The sequence below is a fragment of the Mustelus asterias genome, chromosome 1 (assembly GCF_964213995.1).
Source record: "Mustelus asterias chromosome 1, sMusAst1.hap1.1, whole genome shotgun sequence".
Taxonomy (NCBI): Eukaryota; Metazoa; Chordata; class Chondrichthyes; order Carcharhiniformes; family Triakidae; genus Mustelus; species Mustelus asterias.
In genome coordinates, this window is record NC_135801.1 from 37,056,974 (window position 1) to 37,072,640 (window position 15,667).

Here is a 15,667-nt window from a genome sequence, read left to right on the forward strand (position 1 = left end):
TAGTCCGTTGGTGACAGAATACAACAAACTCTATGGTAGTTTCCAATTGCACCCCAGGGTTTCTATGACAATGTTAAAAATGTTGCTGGGGTGGGAATATGGGTTATTACAAGTGAATTAATGGTCTTTCCTAGACCAGAGGAATATTCATTGGCAAGTCATCTGATTAATTTAAACAGCTTTTTATTGATTGTAATATTTGAACATATTGTAATATTGAGTTCAAAAATTTGCAAACTTAAACAGCATTGGTTGTCATAGAAATCACTATATTAATACTAAATAAATAAGACTGGAGGGAAACTGAAATCTCAAAATTGTCCTTATAGCTGGGAATTGTCTATATGATAAAATATATGAGATAATGATATTTTAAAATGAACAAATTTGTTATCTAACTGCTGATTTCCTCTTTACCCTCACCCAACACAGAAAGTACATGGATTTTTAAGATTTTCTACTGACATACATCCGAAAAATATCATTGATAACATACATGTCCTGTGGGAAAATATATGTGAAAAATTAAATAATCCAGTGCAAACCACAACACCCATTTGGAATGTGTACTTCATATGTGTTTCAGCTAAACCATCACAATCCCTCCCTTTGGTTCTTTTTTCACTCTCCCCCACTTTTCTGTTCATTCAGCACATGAGGGCATCTCTGGCTAGGCCAGCATTTGTTGCCCATCCCTAACTGCCCTTCAACTGAGTGGTTTGCTCAGTCATTTCAGAGGGCATGTTTTTAAAAGAATCATCCATATTGCTGTGGATCTGGAGTCGCATGTAGGCCAGATCAGGAAAGGATGGCAGATTTCCTGCCCTGAAGAGTGCATGTGCGGCCCCGCCTCTCTCTTTCTGTGTCTGGTCGCCACTGGTCATCAGCAGCTGTATTGGTCTCACCTCAGGAAATTCGGCCAGGGCTCTCACTCATGCCAAATGTGTGCAAACTAACATGGCCTGATTCAGAAATATAGGGCCCGATTCTCCCATCGTGACCCGCAATTTTTCTGGCGGTTCCGGTTGGGAGAAACGCGTCATCAGCCTTTTTCCAGGATTTGCACATGTGCTGGGAACGCATGCGTATCTCCCAGAGCCGGAGAAGAGTCGGAGTCCAGACCACGCTGGAAACCAACGGGAAGAGAGGTATGTCATTTGAATCTTTTTTTAATGTAGTTTAAATATGTTTTGCATGTCATTATCGGGAACTTGCCAGTCCCGATAGAATCTCCCACCCCGCCAGGAGTACTTCATTCCGGCGGAGTTTAGAGTAGCTCCACATGTTCGGGGAACTAGCGGGAGACCACGCCGGAATGAAGGGGGGCAATCCCGCCCCCCAGGGGGTCGGGCGGTGGAGGGTGGTGCCCCCTGGACTTGGGCACCCTGGCAGTGCCAGCCTGTGTCCCCTGGTACTGCCCAAGGGGCAAAAGGCCCATGCCCAGGGGCACCTTGGCACCGCTCAATGGGCAAGGGCCAGTGCCAAAGCGGTGGGGCATATTGTGGACAGAGCCTAGGGGTGATCGGTGGGGGTGGGGGATCCCGCTGCCACTCTGCAAGAGGATCGGTCTGGGCTGGAGGGAGGCCAGCGATTGGGGCGGGTTCATGGGGGGGGGGGTGGTCTGCTGGGGATAGGGGGGGGCTGCCTCCTGGGAGGGGAAGAGGGGGGGTCTGCCAGGGTGAGAGGGGTGGGCTGGACATTGGGATGCTCCGGGACGGGGGGGTCAGGGCTGGCCCGGAAATTGCTGTGGGGGCCGCGATCGTGCCGTGGGGGCGTTGGAGAGACAGCACTGTGGGAGTGTTCTCCACTCCACCTGACGAAGGGACAGCCTGTTCCGAAAGCTAGTGGCATTTGCTACCAAATAAACCTGTTGGACTTTAACCTGGTGTTGTTAAACTTCTTACTGTGTCCCTGGCTGCCCAGCGATCGAACTGGCCAGCAAACAGGGAGGTTGACACATCGGGGCCACTGCGCATGCATAGAGTTCCGGAGCTGTCAGACTTGGTGCGAATAGGCCCCACCCCCCTGGGTTTTTAATGAGATTCACAATTGTGAAGCTGCACTGAAAAAAAAGCCATGATCTAGAATAGTTTTCCCACCAATTCAGCACTTTTGGGAGAATCACCCCCATGGCCTCAATGTGAGCGGAGAAGCTACGGCATCTCCTCCGGAGCCTTCAACATGTCATTGATGAAGACGAACATCTCGCCAAGGCCATCCCCACACCCCCACTTCTTGCCTTCAAACAACCGCACAACCTCAAACAGACCATTGTCCGCAGCAAACTACCCAGCCTTCAGGAGAACAGTGACCAAGACACCACACAACCCTGCCACAGCAACCTCTGCAAGACGTGCCGGATCATCGACACAGATGCCATCATCTCACGTGAGAACACCATCCACCAGGTACACGGTACATACTCTTGCAACTCGGCCAACGTTGTCTACCTGATACGCTGCAAGAAAGGATGTCCCGAGGCATGGTACATTGGGGAAACTATGCAGACGCTGCGACAACGGATGAATGAACACCGCTCGACAATCACCAGGCAAGACTGTTCTCTTCCTGTTGGGGAGCACTTCAGCGGTCACGGGCATTCGGCCTCTGATATTCGGGTAAGCGTTCTCCAAGGCGGCCTTCGCGACACACGACAGCGCAGAGTCGCGGAGCAGAAACTGATAGCCAGGTTCCGCACACACAAGGACGGCCTCAACCGGGATATTGGGTTTATGTCACACTATTTCACATAAATATTTCTGCTTTTTTCCTCCTGAGTCTTTATCATGCGATCCTAGAATCAGAATTTATGTCACACTATTTGTAACTCCCACAGTTGCGTGGACCTGCAGAGTTTCACTGGCTGTCTTGTCTGGAGACAATACACATCTTTTTAGCCTGTCTTGATGCTCTCTCCACTCCCATTGTTTTGTTTCTTAAAGACTGGATTAGTTGTAAGTATTCGCATTCCAACCATTATTCATGTAAATTGAGTCTGTGTCTTATAAGTTCTGTTTGTGAACAGAATTCCCACTCACCTGAAGAAGGGGCTCAGAGCCTCGAAAGCTTGTGTGGCTTTTGCTACCAAATAAACCTGTTGGACTTTAACCTGGTGTTGTTAAACTTCTTACTGTGTTTACCCCAGTCCAACGCCGGCATCTCCACATCATCAACATGTGCCGCCAATGCTTCAGACAATAGGCTAAAGACATCAGCTTCTTTGAGCTGGACTAATTTGCAAAAGGAACAAGAATGCATTCTAATGCAGTGTGAAATGGAAATCAGCATTTGTTGAACAGCCTTCTACTGTCTTCAACATAAATAGAAAATGCTGGAAAATCTCATCAGGTCTGACAGCATCGCCAGAGAGAGAATAGATCCAACGTTTCGACTCGAAACATTGCCTCTATTCTCACCCCACAGATACCATCAGGCTTGCTGAGATTTTCCAGCGTTTTTTGTTTTTGTTTCAAGTTCTAGCATCCGCAGTATTTTGCTTTTTTCTACTGTCTTCACCTGGAAGAAGCAAACTTTTGTAATGCTCAATTTTTGTAAATAAAATTTGATTGTCATTTGGAGTACAAAAGGACATTAATGACTCAGATGGGTTTTGACACAATGGTTTCATGGTCATCCGTAGGCTTTTAATTCCAGATTTTTATTGAACTCAAATTTCATAAGAATCAAACCCAGATCCTCAGAGAATTGACCTGGTTCTCTGGATTGCTAGTCCAGTGACAATACCAATATGCCATTGCTACCTCTCACCTACTTAAAATTGTTTGCCCAGTTTCCATGGACAATGTGGGCAGCACGGGGGCAGTGATTAGCACTGCTGCCTCACGGCGCCAGAGACCATAAGACCATAAGACATAGGAGCAGAATTAGGCCACTCAGCCCATCGAGTCTGCTCCGCCATTCGATCATGGCTGATACTTTTCTCATCCCCATTCTCCTGCCTTTTCCCCACAACGCCGATCCCCTTATTAATCAAGAACCTATCTATCTCTGTCTTAAAGACACTCAATGACCTGGCCTCCACAGCCTTCTGCAGCAAAGAGTTCTACAGATTCACCATTCTCTGGCTGAAGAAATTCCTCCTTATCTCTGTTTTAAAGGATCGTCCCTTTAGCCCGAAGTTGTGCCCTCTGGTTCTAGTTTTTCCTACTAGTGGAAACATCCTCTCCACATCCACTCTATCCAGGCCTCGCAGTATCCTGTAAGTTTCAATAAGATACCCCCTTATCCTTCTAAACTCCAAGGAGTACAGACCCAGAGTCCTCAACCGTTCCTCATACGACAAGCTCTTCATTCCAGGGATCATTCTTGTGAACCTCTTCTGGACCCTTTCCAAGGCCAGCACATCTTTCCTTAGATATGGGGCTCTCACAATACTCCAAATGGGGTCTGACCAGAGCCTTATACAGCCTCAGTACATCCGTGCTCTTGCATTCGAGCCCTCTCGACATAAACGCTAACATTGCATTGCCTTCCTAATTGCCGACAGAACTGCACGTTAACTTTAAGAGAAACTTGAACAATGACTCCCAAGTCCCTTTATGTTTCTGAGACCTGGGTTCAATTCCCAGCTTGGGTCACTGTTTGTGTGGAGTTTGCATGTTCTCCCCTGCATGGGTTTCCTCTGGGTACTCCGGTTTCCTCCCACAATCTGAAAGACGTGCTGGTTAGGTGCATTGACCTGAGCAGGCGCTGGAGTGTGGCGACTAGGGGAGTTTCACAGTGGCTTCATTGCAGTGTTAATGTAAGCTTTACTTATGACTAATAAACATTAAAATTTCAATGCCTGACCTGCTGAGTATTTTCAGCTTTTATAACTATATAAGCTGCCTGAGCTATCTGATACCAAAATATTACTGAATTTTGTACAGCTTTCTTGTTATCATTTTCAGATCAACAGCATTCTAAGTTAAATAACAATGAAAAGATATTTTCTTATTCATTGATTCATAGACTTTCTGCTATTCTCTATGGGTTTTATACATTATATCCATAACATTTTGCATTGCAATTTTACACAAATACTGTTTATGTGACAAAATAGTGCACACATCAAAACCCTCAATGAGGCAATTTGTAATCACAGTTCAATAAGATAAATTTAACACAGATCAGAATCTCTGTACGTGATAGCCTTGAATTTGATATTTGTGATATCAACAAAAGAGCACCTAACGCCTGTTAATCACTCTTTTGTCCACTATTTAAATGCAGTTATTACTTTGTTTATGTTGAAAAGTTAATTTCTCCACTAAAAACAGAATAAAAATGTATTCAATGTTTGGCTACAAATATTGCAAACACTAACTCAGAACCATACAAAAAAGTTTTAAAGTAAATATGGTGCTGAGAAATGTTCGGTTCATTTTAATATATTTGGGGATGAGGGAGGGGGGGGTTCGATGGAAGGTGCAATTATGCCACCTGTTCAACATATTCACTTGGAAACCAACGTCATTTTAATGGGGTTAGATTTCATTTCAATATGTGAGCAATGAATCAGTGAGCACAGTCATCTTACCGCTTTGGGAGAGCAGGAAGTTGGAAATCTGTTTTTCTCTGCACAGATTCAAGCCAAAAGTTATGTGTTATGTGCAGAGGGAGATGATACTGGTGAGGGTGCACAGAGGGGGTGATAACAGTTGTGAGATTTTGTGGCCTCTGGCCCCACAAGAATGTTTTTAAAACCTACCTTATTAACTTTCCTCAGCAATCTGCCATGGTCCTTTACAGACCATGAGTGAGGGCCTTCTGTGGTGAGTACCACTCAGCAAAATGTACATGGTGCGTGCCATTAGCACCTAGATTACATCAGATCCATGAAAATTCCAATATGAATATTATAAGTAGACTCCTGCCTAAAATAGGTGGACACCTAGATAATCATTATGATCGTCCCAAACAATTTGAGAGTGGATAAATCAGGCATGGTAACTTCAATGTGCCATGATTTTTGGAGCGGGGAACATTGCTGCTCTGTTTCTGCCTGATGACGTTTGGGAAGATCTCTGGTTTTCCCAGTTTATTCTGATTTTTTTTCCTTGCTGTGGAGTGATGCCTGTCTCCACCAAAACAAGTGTTGCTGCCCTGAAAATCATGCATTGAACTTCCATGAATGCAAATTACATGACTCATTGTTTTGCTCACTACTGTTTTCCTTACCACACCTTTCAATACTGTCTAAAGGTCTTCTTTTCTCTCTTAAAATGTCCTTGTTAGTATCTTGTCATTGTACTTCTCGTCTGGTTTACATAATGCTTTGATGTTACTTTTGATTTGTTTAATTTTGCTTTAAGATTTGGGTATTACAAAGATGTGATCAAATATATTGCTGTTATAATGTTGTTATCAGAGGCTTCCCAATATAGATTAGGTAAAGCAGTGAGATTTCAAAGAAAGCAAATCCATAAAGACAAGCTCAAAGTTACTGTTTGAAGATATTAGTGGATAAGCATTTCGTACAATCATAACATTTTATATTCATTATTTTAAAAAGCTTTAATTGTATCATTAACATGCTTATTTTAAATGAGTTGAAGTCTCCATTAAAATAAAGTGCCAAGAATGTTATATGTCAAATATTTGTATATTGATTTAGAAAAAAGCAGTTTTGCAGGGACAAATTTAAAATTATTATTTTAGAATAAAATAGAAGAAAAAGAACACTAACAAGGGTTTTTATCTAATGTCTATTGATTCAATACACTTTCCATAGTTTAATGTTCTTTTTGAAGTTAATTTATAGTTTATTCGTAAGTAGGTGATACATCCAAATAATTTGTATTCATGAATCCAAATTTGTTGGTTAGTCCGCAATGATATTTTATATAACGTAATTCTGACTATAGATTTGCTTTATCTTTGCATGGGAATTTTTTTCTCATACATTGGGCAGAACCTTGCTGAGGCATCGGGGATTCCGTCTGCCGGTTAGAGAGCCGATGAGAGACCCATGCTGCCTCTTTTCAGGAAGGTACACTAATCCACTCACCATTCAGGCAGTGGCAAAGCCAATGGCATGGTTTCCCCTAGAATTTAGACACCAAGGACAGAAGTCTTGCCTACCAATCGCTGGCCAATCACAGGTCTTGTGCTTAGCAGCACCACTGGGCTAGGCCATGGCCGGAAGTACAGGTGCTAGAGTCCCAGAATCGTGGAGTGACCCAGCCCACAGGTAAGTAATGTGGGTGGGGGTCTCACAAGGTGGGGTCGCAGTGAGAGAGGTGCGATGGCATCATCAGCAGGAGGAGGTGGTTCCCTCGTCCTGATATCCAGTCCGTTGAGGCACTGAATGTCTTAGATTGAGGGACTCCCGACCTACCCCTGAGGTGACAAGCTGGTCTAACAGTTTACCTGCTGTGAACACCGCATGGTGACCATCCTGCTTGCAGCTGGTTTAATACCAAAGGCAGTAGGATGAGGCCCTCAGGTAGTCACTAATTGGCCATTTATGGGGATCAATTAGAGTGGGAAGGTTGACCACGGGCTCTCCCACCCAGAACTTATTTCTGGTTGAGTCAGGAAGGTAGCGGGATTTGGGTCCGCCACTCTCCCACCTAAGCAATTGCCCTTCCTGTCTCCAAGTTCACCAATAGCAAGACTACAAGATTCCAACCGTTCTATTTGTTGCCCTGTTATGCAAAGTTATGAAAGTAAAAAGATTTTTTAAAAGAAAACAAGTTTTAAATGGTTTGTGTCTTGATGAGGAAGCAATAGATTATGCTTACTGTAGAAGTAGTCATAGTAACCAGAACTGAAATGCTGTATGTTTATTTCTCTCTTTAAAATAGATTTTGATATTGTTATAAGACCGATGGGAAATGAGTAACCCAAACCTTTGTACAACCACATACCTATTAAGCTGGGCCCCCTACTTCAGGTTCCATATGACTAGACGCTTACTCTTTAATAACGTCACGGATTTTCAGTTTAGTTTTGACGGCTTTGCTATTGCCACTAGGAGGATTTTTATAGATAATGCCAACTTTTCCTATGCGCAAATATCTCTTTAACATATTCCAATTTCAATGTTCATTAACTATGTATACAATTTTCTATTTATGTGAAACTCAGAAAGATCATATTTTCTACAACCGTAAATTTGTATTTGACTCTTGAGAAAGACAGAGGGGCAAATTTTCCCATTCCACCCGCCACGGGAATCAGAACAGGTGAGGGGTGGACCATGGAAAGGTCCATTGACCTTGGGCTGGATTTTCCGGTTTCGGCAAGAACGCAGCCGGAAAATCCTACCCAGTATCTCTCTTGACTGGTAACAAAAAATAAGATTCCTAAAAGAGGACAAAAGCTTTGGCTAGAATTCACATTTAGTATTTCTCTTCTTTGTTGCAATCTCAAAATTATAAGGAAATGACTTATTACTGGTATTATTTTACAGCAATGAGATCTAAAAAAGAGGCTTAAGGATAGTGATGTGACATCTACGTGGGAAAAACTGATATTGAGGATGATTCAATGCATTACTAACACAGACTCTGAAATGATTGCTTTCTTAATCATATGCTTTTGTTTATGTTTACCGAAACCTCAAAAGTTATATACAACGCAATTTTCTTACTTGTTTGGGACACTATATTACACAATCGTATACTCATACACCATGAACTATGCATAAACTAGAATATAAAGCATTTATGCAAAATATCTAGCAAAGCTATTTTTAAATTTAGGTCTTAGTTTTACATAAATCTTAATATCCAAATGCTTTCTTTAATAGGAACGTACTGAGATTAGATTTCATTACAATTAAAATACATACATTTTGCATCTTCATCACTCATTCTGGTAAGTAATGTTATGGGTCCCCAGATACTACATTATCACTATGTCTGAGTCCTGATTGATTTGTTTGTGAGTATGTGATTAGAAAGAACCAATGAGATGCAAATTCTGAATGTATTGACCAATATCTTGCCTCACCACTTAAAAGCACATCTGCCCATGAGCTGCCAAAGCCTTCAGCTATTTCAAACTTTCTGAGATTCCATCCTTCTTTAGTAGATCTGGACACTCTTTCCATCCCAGATGCTCAAGCTGTGCATTTTGGCCGGGATTTTCCGCATCTGATCAGGGTGAGGGGGGTTCAGTGGCGAGATTTGAATATCTCACAAAAAGACTGGAATGATTTTAACAAGGCCCACGATGTGGACTTCCTTGAATATAAGCTCTCAGATTAAAGCAGTAATGGCTTGTCTAATCAGGGAGCCCTGTAAGTGTACATAAGGTGGAGTATCAGGGCTACTGGCACTCCGGGTTTATATTCTGTACGAGGAAGTACCTTACTGAGTGTTGAAGGGACGAGTTATTTCAAAGACTCTGGGCCTCTTTCCCAGTCATGTAAATCCAGGACACGATCGTCCCCTTCCCCCATAATAGCTGCACCTTCTGCCATCAAATGGCACAAACTTAATTTTAATAAATTTTGCATCTTATTATTGTGGCCACGCATTGGAATCATCCAACACTGTCAAATTTAAATCCCATTTCAGTGTAATGTCAGAACGGCGTGATTCACAAAAGCCTTTGAAAGGCGTGTACCTGGCAACCTGAAATTTAAGGGGAACTCTGGGATGAGAGCACACAATTTAGCACAGCGTTTGCAAGGATCCTGATGCATGGAAGTGGTTCCACAGATTCAGGGAAGGTCACAGGCAAGCCTCCACAGTGGCTTCTTCGTGGCTGGCTTGTGGTGCCAAGGCAAGGGCAGCAGTGCCGGAGAGAAGAGAGAGAAGGGAACCTCAAGCAAGGGTAAAAGTTTCAGAGTGAAAGGAGAGAAGGGAATATCATAGCAAGGGCAACAGTGCCAGAGAAGGAACCTTGGGGAAAGGGCAATAGTGCTGGAGAGAAGGGAAAGGAACCTTGGAAGAAGGGCTACAATGCAAGGGGGGATCATAGCAACACAGACTGAAGGTTGCATGCAAACATGTCACAGGGTGAGGAGGGGGAAGGGGAGGTGAAGAAACCGCTCAGACAAATGGAAAAACATATTAAAGAGGAGCAATTTTTCGCAGCTGAAACCATTTAGATACAGCTCAACTGATACGCTTGAAGTTGCACACAGACTTCAAAATCGAATGAGTGCCAAAGTGCTGCAGAACCATTGGGGAACTGGGCAAGCTTGACGATCCTCTTGGAAAGGTAGCCATGGAACATTGACAAAGAGGTGCACTCCTAATCCCTTGCATTATATTTAAAGGAGCAATTGAAAAGTCACCCTCATGGTGCAAGCAAACCGCAAAACCTTGGAGTGCAAGTTAGGAGAATGCCTGTGCCTGAGGATGCAGTCAAAGACCATCAGGAATTTAAAACCTGGTCACCTTGTTGTCTGCTTCATTGCTTATAATGTGGAGATGCCGGCGTTGGACTGGGGTAAACACAGTAAGAAGTTTAACAACACCAGGTTAAAGTCCAACAGGTTTATTTGGTAGCAAAAGCCACACAAGCTGTCGGAGCTCTAAGCCCCTTCTTCAGGTGAGTGGGAATTCTGTTCACAAACAGAGCTTATAAAGACACAGACTCAATTTACATGAATAATGGTTGGAATGCGAATACTTACAACTAATCAAGTCTTTAAGAAACAAAACAAAACAAAACATTGTTTTGTTTCTTAAAGACTTGATCAGTTGTAAGTATTCGCATTCCAACCATTATTCATGTAAATTGAGTCTGTGTCTTTATAAGCTCTGTTTGTGAACAGAATTCCCACTCACCTGAAGAAGGGGCTTAGAGCTCCGAAAGCTTGTGTGGCTTTTGCTACCAAATAAACCTGTTGGACTTTAACCTGGTGTTGTTAAACTTCTTACTGTCATTGCTTATAAGCAGGAGAGAGGAAGGAGAAGAATGTGAGGGAGCTCCTTGGCTCAGCAAAGGCAGGAGCAGAACTCTCAAGACCAAGGGGCACAGGGCCTCCTCCGCATGCCGAGGATGAACCCCAGAGAGTCATCGTTCGTAGGCACTTCATTGCCTCAGGGTCTATAGAAAGTGTATGTGCTACCTGCAGATGAGAGAGAACCATGGTCGCCAATAATTGCACATGTCAAGGGAACAAGCCATGCACATATGACACTTACTACAGGGCACCCACTGTCAGTGGCAGCAAAAGTGATGCTACACTCAATTTCTATAGTAGGGCTCCACTGGGGATCAGAGAAGAAGCTCGCAAGCCTCTACACACAAATGTATCCAGGAGGTTACATATGTCATTTTGGCCAGGGCACACAGCTTTGTCAACTTTGACAGAGATCAGGTGAGTCATGAATCAAGGCTACTGGGATTTGTTGCAATTTCCAGATTCCCAAAGGTGCAGGGTGTTATCAATTTCCTCGGATAGTGTTGGCTAGCACGAGGGGACATAGCTTTAAACTGAGGGGTGAGAGATATAGGACAGATGTTAGAGGTAGGTCCTTTATTCAGAGAGTGGTAAGGGCGTGGAATGCCCTGCCTGCAGCAGTGGTGGACTCGTCAACGTTGAGCGCATTCAAGTGGTTATTGGATAAACATATGGATGATATTGGAATAGTGTAGATTAGAGGGGCTTTAGATTGGTAGCACTGGTCGGCGCAACATCGAGGGCCGAAGGGCCTGTACTGCGCTGTAATGTTCTATGTTCTAATTGCACTCACATGGCTCTTAATTCTCCCTGGCAACATGCAGTCTAGTGTGTGAACCGCAAAGGCTTCCACTCTCTCAATGTTCAGCTAGTCTGCAACCATAACAAATGGATCATACAAATTTGTACTAGATACGTCAGAAAAATCCATGACTCATACATCCTCAGCAGTTCTCATATCACTGGCATCTTCTAGGGACAATGCAAACTGCAGGGTTGGCTCCTCCGGGACAAGGGCTGCTCATAAAGGACATGGCTGATGACACTTGTACGACGGCCTCAGACTTCTATTGAGAGAAGGTACAATAAGACTCATGCCACAACCTGGAGTTTGGAGGAGCACACCATTGGCATCCTGAAAATTAGGTTCCAGTTTCATGACATATCTGGCGGAGCACTTCAGTATACTCCCCAAAGGGTGTCACACATCATCATGGCTTGCTGCATTCTACACAACCTGATAATGAAAAGTGGGGAGGACCTGGATGATGAGCAGATGGTAGAACTGCATATCTCCTCCGATGAAGAGGGGTTCAAAGGAAATGTGGGTGGTAAGGTACTGGAAGGCAAGGATGCAGGCAATGAGGTCATTGCACTTCACAAAATATCCAAACTCACACTTGGGGCGGGATTTTACAGCCTTGCTCGTCCTGAAAACGTAAAATCCCGCCTGAAGTCAACGGACCTTTCGATGGTCCACCCCTCGCCTGCTCCGATTCCCGTGGTGGGTGGGGCGGTAAAATTCCGGCCTTGGACTTAGAGATGCTACCTGTGGCGAGGCAAACTGATCAGATTCCCTCCCAATGGACTTTGTTCCGATGTCTACGAGTCCCAGACTTGAGGTCTTACTGTTTCTTCTACAGTGATTGATCCTGGATTACTGCTGCCAATGTTTCCTGTTTCTTCTTCTTATGCAGATCTTGCTGGCACTGATCATGCTTCCACGGCAGGCACTAATCAATCACTGTCTTTTTGGTCACAAAAGCAGAAAAGGCGCATCTCTGTCAGGGGTCGTAATTCTCTCAGGAACACAACACACAGGGGTCTGTGTTCAATCACTGTCTGTTCAAGGCATAGCAACAGCCACTGTCCAATCAACTTTCCATGGCTGAACATCCTGTTCTTTGCTGCTCCCACAGTACTTAGCCTGATACAGAGTTAGCTCTTTTAATCATCAGGCTTTGCTGGTGTCTTCACTTTGTGATGCCTTTAGAAATATCCATCAGGCTACAGGAAGACATTCAAGTTCTTTGCACCAATCCCTCTCCTCCCACCTCATCGTACCTCCAAGACCGGTCCCAGCAACCCCAATCCACTTACTTGGGCAGCACAGTGGCACAGTGGTTAGCACTGCTGCCTCACAGCGCCAGGGACCCGGGTTCGATTCCCGGCTTGGGTCACTGTCTGTGCGGAGTTTGCACATTCTCCCCGTGGCTGCATGGGTTTCCTCCAGGTACTCCGGTTTCCTCCCACAGTCCAAAAGACGTGCTGGTTAAGTGCATTGGCAATGCTAAATTCTCCCCCAACAGCTGCTGGAGTGTGGCGACCAGGGGATTTTCACAGTAACTTCACTGCAGTGTTAATGTAAGCCTACTCGTGATAATAATAAATAAACTTCAAACTTGTATTCCTGGACTCCAGTAACAATCCTCCTTCTAGAATTTACTGCAGTACTAGCAGCGGCCACCACTTTCGGTGGAGTTGCAGGTGCTGGAGAATTGCCAGTCTCTTATTTTCTGGCATCTCATGGAAGCAGGAAATTGTTCCTGCAGGAGTCAGGAAGCTGAATGGCAGCCAGCAGACTGCCTGATGGGGTTTAAATCCCAACAGGGCTCTCAGAAATGTCTGCAGCTGCCAATGATTCTCCAGCTAGTTGATGGGCCCACTGTCACAGTTATTAAATTCCACCATAGGTTTTAGCAAAGGCGGAATTGGTTACATCTGTTAGATACTGAAAGAGAATCTGAAACCATGGTCTAACTCCTGAAAGGCCTTGTCAGTAGCCACAAAGCGGTCAACAGCCCTGACTTTCTGTGCATTAGGTTCCTTTCAGGCAGATATTGGTGATGCCAATATCCAAGACAGTGTGAAGACCTTTGTTTTGCTATCCTATCCCACAAGGCATCAGACTTTATTAAGTATGATACTTTCCAATGGAGAAAGGGGAGAGAGGTCCAATGGCTTCCATAGATAGAATTTCTGACTACCCCAGAGTGTAGGAGGTCCAGTGCCATTGAAGAAACACTATGTATATTAATGCAGATAAAAGGGGAAATGCTCATGATGCCTTCATTCTTTGTCAATCCAGTATGCATGATTTGTTCCCGAGACTCAAGAAAAACAGATAAGGATGTGGATGGATTTCAAGGGAAATGCCATTCTCACTGAAACTATAACTGATGACATCATCAGTGTACACTGACTGGGAACTCTAAACCAGTAATTCCGTTACCTCCTCGTGAACCCCACTTACTGGAGGATCTGCAAGGGTTAGGGCCTAAGACTGCACAGCAAAGCATTTTCAACTTGAAATATCCTGGCCCAGAGTGTTAATGTCTAATGCCTTAAGGTTGTGAAATTGACAGCAAGAAACTTCCAATTTTAAGCTAATCTTCCTGCTCCTTCCAGTATTAAGCTATGGGTGGGCTATACTAAGAATGCCTCGGAATGAGAGAGATGAATCAACCTTGTAATCATTAACACATCATTCAACAGATGTAATTGTTGACGACTGCTGGTATTTCAAATCCATACCAAATTTTCACACACAAATCTTAGCTGAGCTCAAGCCCACGTTGTTTACCATTTCAGTTTGACATTATGCTCTCATGCTCATGTTTCTGTCCTTGGCTTGCTGAAATGTTCCAGTGAAGCCCAAAGTAAGCGAGAGGGACAGGACCTCATCTTCAGATTATTCACTTTAAAGCCTTCTGGGCCATTACCACTCCCTTTGCATTTGGTTTCATTGCGTTGTTTTTATTTAATCTCCCCCATCCTACAGCCTATCCCTGACCTTCTCTTTAGCTGCACCTGCATCTCCCCCTTCTTAAACAGCATACCCGGCCCTCTACCAACCCATCTCATTTTCCTTCCTCTGCACATTGATGACCTGGCAGCATAGGCAATTTTTTATTAGATTTTGGAGAGATGTCTCTCTCACTTACCTGCTGTGGCATCCTGCTGCTGCTTTTAAGCTGGAAGGCATCTGATTGATCCCTTCAGCTTTGAAAGCCCATCCACCCTCTGGCCATTAACTGGCTGCTCAGGGGAAAATCACAATGAGTTAGTATTTTGCACATAGTGCGGGCTTCTGACCCCATTAGGGCCTGATGGCAGAGTTCAGAAACCTACAGGGAAAATCCAGCCCATGGTATTTATCTAATTTCCTTCAAATTTTATGATTGGTTCAGCTTTCACTTATCATAAAATAATTCCTTGCAAGATGAAATTTCTGCTAGTCTCCTATAAATGCTTCTAGTATTGCGATGTGCAGAATCGATGGGCTGAGTGGCCTCCTTCAGCACTGTAGGATTTCTATGATTTTATATACACAGGTTTAGGTAATGGAAATCAGGCTTGTGTGATTTAATGTATGAAGGAAATTAAATATGCTGAGGTTTAAGTGGGGAAGTTTGCAAGAAATGTGAATGCACACCACAGTTTCAGTTGTCTGTACGGGTTGGAGCCAGATTGCTGCCTTGTATATATTTTCAATAATATTGAAGTGTATGTAATGTTCTCATTACTGAACTGAAGCTCCTTCGAGTGCATCATAACCTCTGGAAAAAATGTGAAGATAATTTAACTTACCTGTTATAACAATGTTTCTTTCAGAGATTTTATGAATAAAGTATTATTTTACAAAAACTTTTTTTTTACAAAATTGTTAATTAACCTAAAATAAATTGTTCTTTAACACTCATGTTTTCTATCAATCACAAAAAATGTAATCCCCTTCTTCCCTGAATTGTCTATTGCTTAGTCTAGCTCCATATAAGGGATGGTAGAGTGCCAGTAGTC

The 15,667-nt window shown here is 43.6% G+C and overlaps 1 pseudogene; it reads left to right on the forward strand.

The window, feature by feature from the left end:
* Nucleotides 1-836: 836 nt before the first annotated feature.
* On the forward strand, nt 837-3,234 carry LOC144505827 (small ribosomal subunit protein uS14 pseudogene; annotated as a pseudogene).
* Nucleotides 3,235-15,667: the final 12,433 nt, after the last annotated feature.